Source organism: Acartia tonsa, chromosome 3 (genome assembly GCF_053477335.1).
Source record: "Acartia tonsa isolate MP-2025a chromosome 3, ASM5347733v1, whole genome shotgun sequence".
NCBI lineage: Eukaryota > Metazoa > Arthropoda > Copepoda > Calanoida > Acartiidae > Acartia > Acartia tonsa.
The window spans coordinates 13,765,332-13,780,716 of NC_137262.1; positions in this window are offsets into that span (position 1 = coordinate 13,765,332).

The window sequence follows — 15,385 nt, forward strand, 5'->3', positions numbered from 1 at the left end:
GTCTCATCGTTCAGCCAATGAGAGTTTATTACGGATTATTGGAGCACTATGAGTTTTAAACATCCATCGCTTGGAAAACTTGAGCTCATATATAGACATTTTACTATATATATCTGTCATGGATCTTGATGCAATAAAGCAGGCTGTTTTGTAAATGTTAAAAACTGGAAGATTTCATTAAACAAAAGTTCCTGCCAATATAAGTATTAAATAAACAAAGTTATTATGATAACAATGTTAGTGTATATGTAGATTGATTATATGAATTCAACTTTTACAATCATCGATTTATATTTGAATTTTAACCAGGATGACAACATCCATAAGTAGCGAAGCTTATTACTATGAAAAACAAATGATATTCAATGATAATTCTACTAATAATTACTTTTCTATATATAACAGATGCGAAATATATAACACCTAAATAATAACAGTATGAAAAACTAAGCACTCCTAGCATCTATGGGCATTGTATTTAAAAGATTTAAAAAAACAGCTTGAAACCATATAAAGGATTAAATTGAAAAAGCCTAAAACCTTCACGGAAAACATGTGAATCTTACCCAAAATACAGAACTAAATCAGTTATTAAGATCTTAAGCATCAGACGAAATAACTACTTAATATCATAGGATAATAATAGTTTATTTATGCTTTATTTTTTTTCTACATTTGTTCTGAAGTTATGTTCTTTGATTTCAGGAAAATTCATTTCATTAAATAAATTTGGATTTAATCACGTCGAGTCTTTTGAAGTTTGATGTAGAAATTCAATTTTGTGTTCATATTTGTTTCATTTAAAGGGAAGAATGTTTAAGAAAATTTTCAAATAAAAGAATATCATTTGTAAGAAGCTCTTTATAGTATTAAAAAATGACGTATACAATACAAATGACCAATGATAGACCAGTACTTAGACTAAATTACCAATAGCAGACCAGTATACATTTTAATTGACCAATGGTAGGACAGTTTCATGTCATTTTTTATAGGCATTATATGTTTTCCATTTGTAATCCATAATTATTACAATATTTTTGAGTTTAAAATTTGGGAATATGTAAAAACAAGCACAAAAGTTATCTAATCTGTTTTTTTTTTGGGGGGGGGGGTGGGAGGGCTGGTAAGGGGTTTCAGCAAGTCCCTAATAACTCCAAATTGAAGGCTATCTCTGTATGTATTATTTTTTTTATAAATCAACCATTTCCCATTTTCTTGATTTTTTTCTAAATGTGTATTTTTCTCGCGTTTTTTCTCTAGCCACACTTTAATTACAAAATTTAATTCAATCAAGGTTGTAATGGTTATTGGAATTTCTCGGCTGATATTTAAAATAGACTGCTGATTTTTTTTACCAAATAGCATCCAATATTCCTGGCCTGTTAGAAGGTCGGTCAAGCTACAAAAGAAATTTACATATTTACATATAAATTTTGTGATTTTATAATATTAACCATTTTTTCTTTCTTTTTTCACTCTCCTTTTTGATGACATCTGAATGTCTGCTTCAAACTAACTTGTATGTTTGTGCATCCATAATTATCCATTATATTTTGACAAGAGGATCCTTTTCATCTATTCTTTACCAATTCTATGCTCTTCTTCGACAATTTATGCGCTCTTTGTAGTTTTATATTTGAATATATGTGAAGATGTATTTATGTACATATTCAATTTTGCCTTTAGCAAAGCAAATTTATATTTGGTTTTGTATTATAGTTCAAAGTTTTATTTATTTGTGAATAATCTTAAAAGTTTAACATAACAACTGCTATAGCTTATTCGTATTGATTTTGACAGTAAAATTGCTTGATTTTTGTAATCTTTGTAATCTGAAATTGTAAATTTTACCCTTCCCCATCCTTCTTTCCCTCCCTTTTCTAATTTACACCCACTGTTGGCACCCTAAAAGTTTTGCTGGGTTGAATCCCCCTCCCTAGCAACATCTGAAAACAAACACTGTTTTTTTCTCCTTTAGTATTTACAAATCAGGTAAGTACACCAAAATGTAGGTTTTTTTACCCCCCCCCCCCTTCCTCCAATTTTATTTTTCCATCTAGTTTTTTTTAGGAGGAGAAAATTTCGCCAGACTTTCCGCGCCATTTTACCCCTACCCCGAAATTAAAAACTTAGACGTCATTGCAAGTATAATTGTTTTTTTTACATAAACAACAGAAGAAGAAAAATATTTAATCCTTAAAGTTCATAAAAGTAATGCTATTCGAGTCTGCGAATTTTAGTCTTAGAATTTAAATTCTTAACATTTGTAAACTTAGTTTGCAAGAAAATAAAATATAAGATGGCAAAAAGTACTACTTAGGAAAGAAAAGGCATTTTGTTGTTATGTTTACTATTTATGTGTATTCTTGTAAATGAATGAAATACAAATATAGGAGGTGAAGAAATTGCTCTAAAACTTCCAAGCTTTTTCTAATAGGGTAGTGGGGAGGGGGTAAATGGAGCCCGAACTTCGCGGAAATTCTTCAAAATGTTTGTAGAAAGTTCATAGAGGAAGGGGGGAAAATCCTCATTTAGGATGTGATATGCTTAAAAAATTACCTGATTTTTAAAATCCTGGGACTTTGAGCCATTGCAGCGAAGAGCATAACATTTTTTGGATGTCCCTAGGGTTGGGCACAGCATTAGCTCTTCTCCCTAACGGATAATTCAGCATCAGATGTCAGACCGCATTACTTAACGGCTGCCGAACCTTCATTTTATTTAGCTTGCTATGATAATTTGAAATGCAGACTATAAAACATAACATATACAGACCCAATTGTAAAGTAGCACCGGTAACAAATAAAATAGAACTGAACTCTATAAATATAAAGTGGTAGAGATAGAGTTATTGAAAGATGGAAAGAAATTGAAAGATATAAAAAGTGTTGTGTGTCCGATTTCTTGTAAATGATTGATCATCCACATTAAGCGTGTTCTGAAAACAAACAGGCGAATTAGTATTACAGAGCAATAACAACCTCGATAAGTAAAAGATTAAATTGTTACATAGATTTAAAATAGACTTATAAGACTCGTATTGCCTATATAGTGTGGATTTTCAATATCTATCTTTTCACTACATTATAATTTTTGCTCTCTCTTTCTCTTTAAATCTACAATTCTCTCTTTTTTTTTGCTTTTTCAGGAACAAATTTTACGTACCGATCCTTCCTATTTTTCAATCGCACGTTGTCTCCTGTTTTTTTGTTTGTTTGTACTTTTATATAATATCTTTAGTAGCGAAGCTACTCTATAATTCACTTTGTTTGTTTGTCAGTCGCTCAGTCCGTAGCGCTATGGGAAAACGTAATTTTCTCAGCTTCTATTCAAGATAGACAGTTGCAAATTTTAGTGAAGAATCTTATGACATATGCCCAATCCCATCTAATCTATACATTGTTTTGTCCATCTGTCTGTTATTTGGGGTGCTAGACCGATTCCTAGATTTTTAGGTTTTCAGGATTTTCTCGATTCCAATTCAGGATTGACGGCTGAAATTTTTAGGGATTGAATATGCTCATATTCTACATATATCCATCAAGTTTCATTCAGAATTGTTTATTAATTGCGGTGCTAGATCGATTTCTATATGATTAAGGTTTCGTGATTCCCCTGTTTTATCAAGTTTAATGTTTATTGTATGACATTGTTTTATAGCAATTTTTTCCCGATATCCATACATAATGTTGTCATATTGTTAAAAAATGTTCTTAAAAGTGAAGTTTTTCAACTCTTAGAGTCTACACATCACTGGCATATTTGATTTTCTATAATTAATATGGCAAAACTAAGCATAACCATTATAGTTACGCACTTTCTATGTAATTGTATCTTAATAGAAAGTTATACTTTTATGGATGATAATAACATTTTTTCAAACTATATTCTTTAAATATTTCTATGTTTTAGAGCTTTGAGTATTTTTTTTATAATTTTGTATTAAATGTTTTGATGTTTAAAAGTAGCAACTTAAAGTTGTTGTCTAAACATTTCTATACTTAATTTTAAGTTTAGAGGGAATCTTTTATGAATATTTACATCCTTGTTTGAATTTGGTTTATTATTTTTGTACAGTTTGATTTTTTTCAACATCAAAATGTAGCTATTTTTCCTTATTTCTCCTTTTTCATAACTTTTCTGTTCATCGATATATAAAGTTTCATATATTTGACAGATGTGCAAATATATCTGGGAACCATTTATTCTTGCTCAGATATGAATTTTGTGCGTCAGATTATAAAAGTTGTAAAATTATAATGACGTCATGACTAGGCTGGGCTGGGTGGTGGTGAGAACTTTTATACATTTTCAAGTTTGCAAGTTCATTTGTGGTTAAACTTTTAGTTTTAGCTAGCGTAACTACTACTTTTCAAATATTGGCAGCTTTCCTTCTAGTTTCTAGTCAAGCACAGAAACTCCCCTCCACCCATCGCCTTTATTTTGAAATGAAGAGTTAGGTTAGGTTATAAATTTGGTAGAGGGTAGACCTGCAGTGTTGACCTGCAGTGTTAGGACACGACAGGTATAAGCCCCGCAGGATTATGGACCCCAACAGGGCCGGGGTTTTACATAAATAAAAAAACTTTCCTCTTTTTTATTTTCAATTCCAAAATAACGCTGGGTGGGAGGTTATTGCGCTCGCTAGATACTTCATTATCCATTATCACACAATCCATTATTCATGGAAAATCTTATTTTAGTTTGAATATTTAGTGCCATTAAACTGAAGATAGAAGAAATATTTAAAACATTTCAGATTCTTAGCTTTTCTAAAAGTCATCCTATTCAAATAAATTTCAAATAAAGTAATCTTAATATTAACTATATACGTTAGTAATCTCGATTTAGGTTCTTAAAATAATCCCAAACATAAAGTAGGAATTTATTTACATTGAAGAATTTTTTTAAGATGATTATTATTAAGACAAAAAAATCTTCATATTTGTGATGCTATAACTGTTAAAAAGAAATATTTCAAGCTTGTTCAAAACTTGAAAGGAGATTTTCTTCATATGTTTATTCCTTATGATATGTACTCAAGAGGATAACTTTAAATTTAGAACCAGGAAAACAAGATTGTTTGGTAAACAAAGTTGAAGATATTCTTCTATTTTAGAATTTAAGTTGGTAACAGTTTAAAATGCACGCACCTTAATGTTTATGTGTTATCAGGGATTAAAGGATAAGACAATCTACGATAAATTTATGTATAAACAAGGATGACAACATCCATAAAAGCGAAGCACTGAAACGGTAGGACAAACGGACATTAACACTTGTATAGTGTTAGAACTTAATTATCATAATATAAATTTATAAGAGTCAAAGCAAAATTGTAAGTAAATTTGTTGAAAAACTGCTTGATACAGGAAAATTTTTATGGACATACTTACATTTTTAGGACTTGATTATAGAGTTGCTTCGCTTAATACATTATACTTTGTTGTCCCAGGAATCAATATACCAAAAATCAGATCAATCCGATGATTAGATCACATAAAAATTTGTTAATAAAAAAGTAAAAAAATCAACATGTTTAAAATGGACGTACGGACATTTTGGTAATGATTATAGAGTTGCTACGCTTTCTAAATCGTACCTAATTACTAAAGGAATCACCATGCAAAATTTGAAATCGATAGGACAATTCTAACATGCCTAAATTAACGGAAAAAGCTATCCGTTACGGACGTACGGACGGACGGACGGACCGACCCTAATTATAGAAAAGCTTCGCTTTTAATATATAACCCCTACTGTAGATATATTTGGACTCTACCTATTGGAACCAACCAATCAAAATATATTAACCCAAAATATTTGAGCTTTCGAATAAGTGAACGTGTTAAAAAAAAACTTTGGGTAGTCCAATTCTCATTACTTTTTCAATTATTTCAAACGCAGTTTTATCCCTGCCGCTCATCTGTATAACTTTTAAAACAAACTTGAGCGCATTTTCAAACAGTCAGCAATTGATTTATTATCCTAGATGGTAAATTAGACACAATAATCCGTCCAACTTAAAGAGGAACTTTTTTTCAATATTAACGTAATCTCTCACGTGTGATTCCATATCATATTATGAGTGACAACATTTTTTGGATCTACTGCAGTTCACGGTAAAATATTGCTGGTAACGAATATTGCCAAAAATCTATGAATTTTAAAGGCTGAACGTACAGATCAGAAGAAAAAACGCGTAAAATAGGCCTTTTTCGCGCATTTCTCTGCACTGCGAGATAATTATGCATTATTGATTTATGGCTATTCCAGATTGTTTGTAGGCATTCTTATGCCGCCTAAAACAGTGTGCGGGCTAGCAGCCTTTAAAATTCATAGATTTTTGGCAATATTCGTTACCAGCAACATTTTAACGTAAACTGCAGTAGATCCCATTTTTTAATGTGAAATTCCAAAAGCAAAGCTTAATCCTGAAATGTTTGTAGTTGACTTTTTATGGGCTAAAATAAAATGAAATTTACCTTTTTAACCAATGATATTGTCTGATTTTACATACGCTGTGTCGCTATTGGTCAAATTTAGTGAATTGTTCATCTAGGTTATCTATATCTATTGAGTCAGCAAGCTAACTAGCAGTTTATAACAACAGTTTATATTTCTCAAATTCATTTGTACCTTGGCGGAAATTACAAGCTAGAATTTTTAAACCTTTTAAGTTAAGGAAATGATACGGATATTATCCTTGTATTATCTTACACCACTCAACAAACACAACTCTTTTCTTGTAATTTAACAAGGTTTGGTTAACTTTAACATTTATGGACAACAGTATAATAATACAAGGAGGGAGGTGACATTGTAAATTATACTGGTAATCATTATGAAACAAGTATGGAAACATCCATAAAAGCGAAGCTCTGAAATGGAAGGGCAAACGAATATTATCACTTGTAGAGTGTTAGAACTAGTTAAGCAAAATATTAATAAATAAGTCTTAACAAAATTGTAAGTAAATTTGTTGCAAAACTGTTTATATACATAAGATAAAGGACATACTTACATTTTTAGGAATTGATTATATAGATGCTTCGCTATGTGCATTATACCTTGTTGTAATATGAATCAGTATTCCAAAAATCAAATTAATCGGATAATTCTAACATTTAAGAGAAGCTTTGCTTCTAAAATATTTCTGGCTACCCTGATTACAACTTAATTATTAGGCAACCATGCTCATCAAAAAGAGAAGCGGGCTGTATTATTTCTAAAGGTTGCACACTTTTTGATTCACACTGCAGTAGAGTTAGTAATTATACTGTGATGCTGATTGTATTCATAACTATGGAAACTTCACGAGAAGAGGTGAAAATTCTCCGTTGGATCTTGGTTGAGCGTGAGTGTGTGTGTGTGTATCTCGGAGAAAAGAGAATATGGTCCGTAATATTTGTATTGCAGTGCCATTCTGTCCGCTGCTCCTGATACAACACTGTTCATTTATTTGCTGCAATTTTCTATATTTTTGTGAAATTATCTAAAATTTTAATAATTTTTCTTGATTTGGTGTTTAGGTGAACTATTTTTATTTTTGCGATATGAGCTCATACTGGTTCTTGTTGTTGATTACTTAAAATCTTTTATCTTTCTCTTGGAGAAGACATAAGACTGTAAAATATACTGGGCCCCAAAGTTTTAAAGACACGTTTAAACTTGGGGACTTTTATGAAATCTTTATCCAGTTGTAAAACTAATAGTGTGAAACCTCATCACTAAGGATTATAACCTATACGAAGAATAATTTTGTTTATCATAACTGGGGTGTACAGTACAGCAATATATCTTCCATCTTCCTATCCCTTAAGAACTCTCAGTTTTTGTAACAATTTTGTAACTAATAAAAACTTATTTGTAAATGAAAAGAAAATAATTATATTGCTTTGTTTACAGTTGATGAAAAAAAAGATTAGGCTTCACTTGAAATAATTACAAATTGGTTTTTTTTTATGTACTTTATATCATGATAAATAAATCATTATGGAAATAATAAAAATCAATTGATTGCTAGGTAAATGGTTTTATACCTAGATTGTACTTAATATTATATTTTCAACAAAGGATGACAACATCCATATAGCTTTATAAATCAGAAGCAAAAATTTACTACATCTTACCTATTATCAAAAACATAGTGAATAATTGTCATAGGAATCGCCATTTCAAAAATCAAGGTAATAAAATAATTAGTTCTTAATAATTCAAGATAATACTTATAAATCTGCACGTTAAAATGGATATACATACTTTCTGGTAATGATTATAGATGATCTACTCCTTCTAAATTCTGCCTTACTATTACAGGTATAATCATGCAAAGTTTGAAATAAATAGGACGATTCTAGCATGTGTAGATTTACAGTCAGTGCAATACGTTAAGGACGCATTGTTAAAAAAATTAACAAAAAGATTTTTTTCTTTTTTAAAGATTCCATTAAAAGGAAAATGAAGTAAAGAGTATAAAAAAGAAGTGAAACACTTGTAAAAATTTTCAAATGCAGTTTTTTTCTGTTGTAAGCCTAAGTTTTAACATCAAAGTTTTCAAGTTTCCTGCAGATAGAGCAAGAATAAGAGAGATAGAGAGAAAGATAGATGAGGAGAGAGAGAGAGAGAGAAGAGTATAATAATCCAGTAATGAGTAATTACGCCTTCTTCACTAACAAACTTTTATGGAATAAAAAAAGTTGTTTTCCAATGTTCAATTTGTTTCAGTTGTACCCTAAAATTAATCCCACCAACCCGACAAAATATTATAGATGAATTATTTTCCTTTTTAAGTACCAAGCGGCTACGCCCCTATCGGCCTCTAGGGGTACTTGCAGTGGGGTTGAATTCGACCCTCCCCCATTTTTTATCCTACCATCAAAAAGAAAAAAAATTACGGGGGGAGAGAGTTTAGTGGTAACCTCCCCCGAAATAGCTATACTTTAAAGGAGAACCGTATCGATTTAGTGGTTAGCGAGATCCTTTGCTACAGACAAAAAAATCTTACTACTTTATATAATACTCTATATAATAGGAAAAGGATAGCAGTTTTTGAAAACTGAAGGAATGGTTAATTTTTAGTTTGCATTGCTTTATAATTATTTACTAATAGATACATCCTAAGTTTTAAGTTTATTTGTCTGAAGCAAAAAAAGTACCATTAGCTAGGCATCTAAGAAAAAAATAGCTATTTTCGAGGTACAATTGTGTCATGCAGCAAAGCCATTTTTTTCTTTTATTATGGCCTAGTTGGGCAGATTGAGATTGAAATTAACATGATAGGAAAATGATCTTCATTTTGTTGTTCAGTTAATCATAAGCTGCCATAACTGTTATAAGTTATAACATAATCAAGATTTTAAATTTTTCCATCAATAAATGTGAGATTATACCATAAAAATGTGATGTACCTTGTTCTCAATTACAGATCTATAGCATGGATGTATATACAGACAACTACTCCCTTCCCCTTTCAACGACCTTCTTCGTCTTCTTCTAAATTATTTTCTGCTACTTGGCTGTGTTAATATAAGCGACACCATTGGTTGATTTTCAATGAACCAATAGAAAGGTTGCACAAGGTGGTTGCGATGGGGAGATACAGTTATTTAACCCTTTCTCCCTCTAGTGTTTTACACTAATTTCTCAATTACAATTTCATTTCTTTAGATCTTAATCGATATTAAACAATTAATAATTTTGAGTAATCTAATATTGTATTTTTTATGATCATTACTTCTTTATTTTGTGTATGTATAATTATGCACAGATTGTAAGGGATATAATATTGGAGATAAATTTCGATTAATCCCCAAATTTTTCAATTATGAAAGAAAATTTGTAAATTAAAATTATTTTTGAAAAATTTTGTCACTGATAGTTTAGTCCAACCAATCAAGATTTGATGGCAGTACCCAAACTTTTTCAGTCAACAAATGAGAGACCTTTTTGGGTACAGGTATAAATTACAGTCAAATGTCATCTTCCTCCCTTTATCTATGTTTCATTACTTGAAGTTGTAAGATAGAAGGAAATATATTAATAGCTAAGAGCACTCGATCTTTAATAACTGTTTTTCTAAAAACTATTGCTGCAAGAGACACATAAGTAGCTAGGTATGAAATTTTTTAAAGGAAATATTAGTCGTTTAGTTCAGTTTGTTTTATAGTCTACTGATGACTATTGATAAGTGATAAGTTAGAATTTTAGTCCAAGTCAAGTAATAACTGAAGATGTTTAAAATATTACTTCTGCGCGTAATGAAGAAGACAAAACTCGTGCAATCAAAGGGTTGATTGTCAGCATTAGATGGGATGTCACTCTTAAGGTCTATATGCATGCATGGATAAGATAGAGGAATAACAAATTTTCTATCGTTTAACCACAACATTAAAAGAGATAGAAAATAAGAGTTACTAATAAATCTTATTTCCTCTAATTTGAAAATTCTGTCTTTACTTCTAATAGCTTTCTTTATAAAAGCGAAAATTTTCTATAATTAGGGTGAACGTTAGTTTTTTTCGTTAATTTAAACATGTTAGAATTGTCCTATCGATTTCAAACTTTGCCTGATGATTCCTATAACAATTAGTTACGTATGAAGCGTAGAAACTCTATAATCGTTACCAGAAAGTCCGGACGTCCATTAAAAATATGCTGATTTGTTCACTTTTTTGACGACAAATTTTTGTATTTTATAATTATCCTATTCATCTAATTTTTGGAATACTGATTTTTATTTCAACTAACTACAAGTTAAGCGAAGCATCTCTGTAATCAAGTACTAAAAATGTAAGTATGTTCTTAAACATTATCCTGTATTTAAGTTTAGACTTATGTTTAGACTCATGATTAATATTCTACTTTTTTAGTTTCTGACACTCTGCAAGTGTTAATGTTCGTTTTGCTAATGTTTTAGAGCTTCGCCTTTATGTATGTTGTCATCCTTGCTAAGAGCCAAGTAGCTGCAAGATCTGAGCGCAAATTAAAACTATTTCTCTTGGTAATTCTTTGTGTTTAATGAGTTGTAAGTCAACGTGACACGAATCTAAAGCTGCCTTTAAAAAGGTTAAACCCGACCAGTTGGATTAACTGTATGTGTGTAAAATAAAAATTAAGTTTCTGTTCTAAATTTATAGTAGCGAAGCTACTCAATAATTCACCCTATCCGTCCGTCATACCATGTCGTAAATATGATTTTCTCAGCTGCTATTTATGAATCTGCTGTTTTTTTTAAGATACACTCTCATCGAAGGGTATCAAGTATACAACTTGCTTGGTCCGTAAATTTGACCACTAAACTTTTGCTTTATAACTCACTTTGTCCGTTTGTGAATTAATATTTTTTTGCTTCGCCACTTATGGATGATATCATAATTGAATTGCTATACTCTTTTTTATTGTTTTGTTTTTTAATATGTAAGATAAAATAAAATCTAAAAGTAATACTTTTTTGTGCACTATTGTTTATTACATTTATTTTAGTAAAATTAAAGATTAACAAAGATTTTTAAACAAATTATAGTGATTTTTAACATCATTACAATTAATTACAATTGTATTTTCAATTTCAAACTGACATAAACTAAAAATTTATCAAGATAACGAGCAATGAGCAAATCTTCAAAAATGGCCTTCCGGATAGCCAACAAACTTACCATACGTATTGTAGAGTAGTATATCTATTCCGCTTCTGAAATGTATTATTATAATAAGACCTGACAAGTAATTTTAAACAACTTATTATTTATTTTATTAAGTGGTTTCATAAAAAATAGGAAAACTTATTTAGAAATAAACTTTTTAAACTTTTTATTAATCAAGTGCTGACACTCTCCTAAGTGTTAATGTTCGTTTGTCCTACTGTCTGATTTGTTGGGACCGCTTTTTTGGATGTTTTCATTCTTGTGTAAAATCTAAAATATTGTATAAGAGGAAAAATTTGTGGATAGCTCTGAATAGAATTTGAAAACCTTTATCTTTAGATAAAAATCAAACAGGTTCAGCAAAATTGAACAAAAGTGTCAGACTTATAAAATAGATCACGTTTTTCCATTATACTCTTATGTTGATCCTAAGAGGAATAGAGAATTGTTGAGGAATAAAATGAATAGTCTAAAAAAATATGTCTATTATTAACCGAAAAGTTTTATCAGACCAATCATGTTAAAATGTTTGCTCTACAATATTCAAGGTTCATCTTTTAACATAGAACTTCAGATAATGTGTTAGTAATAAGATGTTCTATATTTTTACTATATTAATTTTTGGTGCTTGGATACCAACAGGCAAAACTTTCATCGTTTGATTTGTAAAAACAATCGAATGAAAGAATATTTTTGCCTCGGGAAAAGGCGTAAAAACTTTTTGGTACAGAAATTTACATATGTGTATGTACATATTTATATCAGCTTTTCCAAGTTTAACTTTGGGGCTACTATTATGGTCATAGTGACATTGCAATAGTTTAAAGTTGAACACATTTTAAGGCACTTTGGCTCAATCAATGTCGACCCTAATAATAAAACCATTTTAACTGGATGAAATTATAATAGAGCTAATCACAAACGGTTTATTAGGGACCCCTTAAAAATAAGGGTATCTTTAGCCTTACTTTAGTTTAGGGGAGATAGTCTACCCTTAAATTTAGTAATGTCAAGCTTAGGTAAAGATTTTGATAGGAATACTTTAGCCTTACATAAACCTATCATATCAATATAAGGTACCCTAAGTTGTCTTCCTTTGCCAGCCCCCCCTCCTCCACATCTACCCTTTTCAAACGATTCCCCCCCAATGAATAGCCATAACACTCACCATTCCCCTCCTCCCCCCGTCCCTTGGTGTTCTTTCAATTGGGGTTATATAAGAAAATTTTCATTAGCAAAGTTTCATTAGACTTAGAGGCGTTAAAAATTATCATGAATGAGGCTGTATATTCTATTTTAAGTTTTCTACATTTTTTCCCTTAATTTTAATCTTGTTTTTACTACTTTAGAGATTTTTTAGCTGATTAATAAAAACTTTTCCTATCTTTTAAGTAAAAGATTTAGGAATCCCTATCATAAACCCCTCTCCCTTTATGATGCCCCAGCCTTATAAATCATCCCTTTTCATCTAATTCTCCACCTAGGGTTACCTAAGGGTGTCGTTAATTTATTAAAAAAAAAATAATGAATAAAATTGTTTCTTAGCTTAACAATTTAATATATTTTTTTAACAAAAAATTTTGTGGATTAAATTAAACTTTAATACAATAGAAAAAAATCTTATAGAATTATACAGAACTAAAAGCATACTCTTTGTAATAAGTTTTAAATATAACTCTTTGTAGAATTTAATTTTCACATCTACATAGTTGTTCATTCAATTTAACAAAAAAGGATCAAAGGTTCAGCACTTTTTCCATTTCAAATATTTGATTATGAGTCATGTGATTTATCTATATTTCATGTGGTGCCTGTACCAAGAAAAGAAATCACTCTGTACAAAAAAATTTTTAAATCTTTCTTTATAAATCTTACATCTTTTAATTTTAGAGGGGTAGCCACAATTATGCATAACAAAGATAGGATGTATGTTGGACTTGAATAGAAACTTAAATTGAAAATTAATAAAACCCAAAATAAATTTTTTTTTGAATTCAAGCTAAAAGAACAATTCGCTGTTTTAGAAAATAACCAAAAAATATTTTACGTAAGAAAGTACAGTAGTGCGACAGTATAATTAACCAATAGATATAATAGAACTAGATGCCCCATAATTTGTGAAACTTAACAGTTGGGCCCATTATCTCACCTCCTATTAAAGCTAGAGGGCAAAAAAATTTTGTGCATGTCCCCTGTTTGATAATAAATTTTCGACTATAAGTGAATCAGAGTCAATTTTTGCTAACTCCACCCTTTTATTTAACAACCTTTGTTTTTAGGTCCTTTTTTACGTAAAAATTCAAAAGGCTGTCATTTTCCTATTTTTGAAGCTAGAAAAACAATTTTTTTTTAGAAAATGTTTATCTTTATGTAAATTTTATAATAGAAATCTCAAAACATAAATTTAGGCGGCCGCAGCTGTATCTATGAAGCAATCTAGCATCCCAAATAACATACAGATGGACAAAACAATGTAAAGATTAGATGGGCATATGTCTACCTTGAATAGAAGCTGAGAAAATCACATTTCTCCCATAGCGTTACGGACTGACTGACAGACAGACCACGTGAATTATATAGTAGCTTTGCTAATGGGAAAAAAAAATTTGAAAAAATTTTGAAAAAAATTTGACCCACAGAAATATTTTTAGGGGGGTGTGAGAGGTCACCCCACCCCCCCAAATTTGAAAATAAAAGAAAATATGTTTTTTTAAATTTTGAGGGGGTATGGGAGGTCACTCATCCCCCGAAAAATATAAAAAAAGAAAAAAAATATTGAACAAATTTTTTATAGGTGGGGAGTTATAGATCACACCACTCCTGAAAAAAAAATTGAAAATGGAGGGATAAAATTTTTTTAAATGAACAAAAGGGTTTGTCTTATAGGAACCCCTTTATATGTATAACTAACGGCTTCACCCCTAGCCTCTAGGGGCTTTGCCCCAATAGATGATAAAATAAGTTAAGGTGAAATTCGTAAAAAAAAAAAAAATATGGAAAAATAGTTCACCTACGCAGGGGCTTCCAAGCTTTTTGGGGGGGGGGTTAAAATGGCGCGCGAAGCGCGCCATAATGTTTTTTTACCCCCCCAAAATTTTTACCCCCAGGGTAAAATTTGCTTGGGGTGGTGTAATTACCCCCTCAGAAATCTGTTGGCAGGGGTAAATTTTGTGTACCCCTCCCCTAAATTTACTCCCGGGGTAAAATTCATCAAATATTTAGTATTAAAAATGCGCGGTGATCAAAAAAAAATTTTGCCAAAATTTGTAAAAGGACCAAGGAAATCTTCATAAAAAAAAAAAAAAAAGGACCAAGGAAATCTCCTGAAAAAAAAAGGAAAAAAAATTACCTAGGAAATCTCCTGCAAAAAAAAGAAAAAAATTGGGGGGGGGGATTTTTCATTTTTGGGGGGGTTGAGGGTGTCCCACCCCCCAAGAAAATAGCTTAAAACCACCACAGGACCAATAGGTATATACCCTGAAGAGTAGAATCCAAACGGTTCAGTGGTTACCAAGATCTTAAGCTTCAGACGGACGGATGGACAGACAGACAGACAGACATCAAGCTACTTTGTATTATGTACTAGCTTTGCCCCAAGAGGTGATAAAAAAAATTAAGGCAAAAATTGTAAAGGACCAAGGAAATCTCCTTCAAAACAAAAGGACCAAGGAAATCTTCTACAAAAAAAATAAAGGACCAAGGAAATCTTCAGCAAAAAAAAAAAAAAAAAAAAAAAA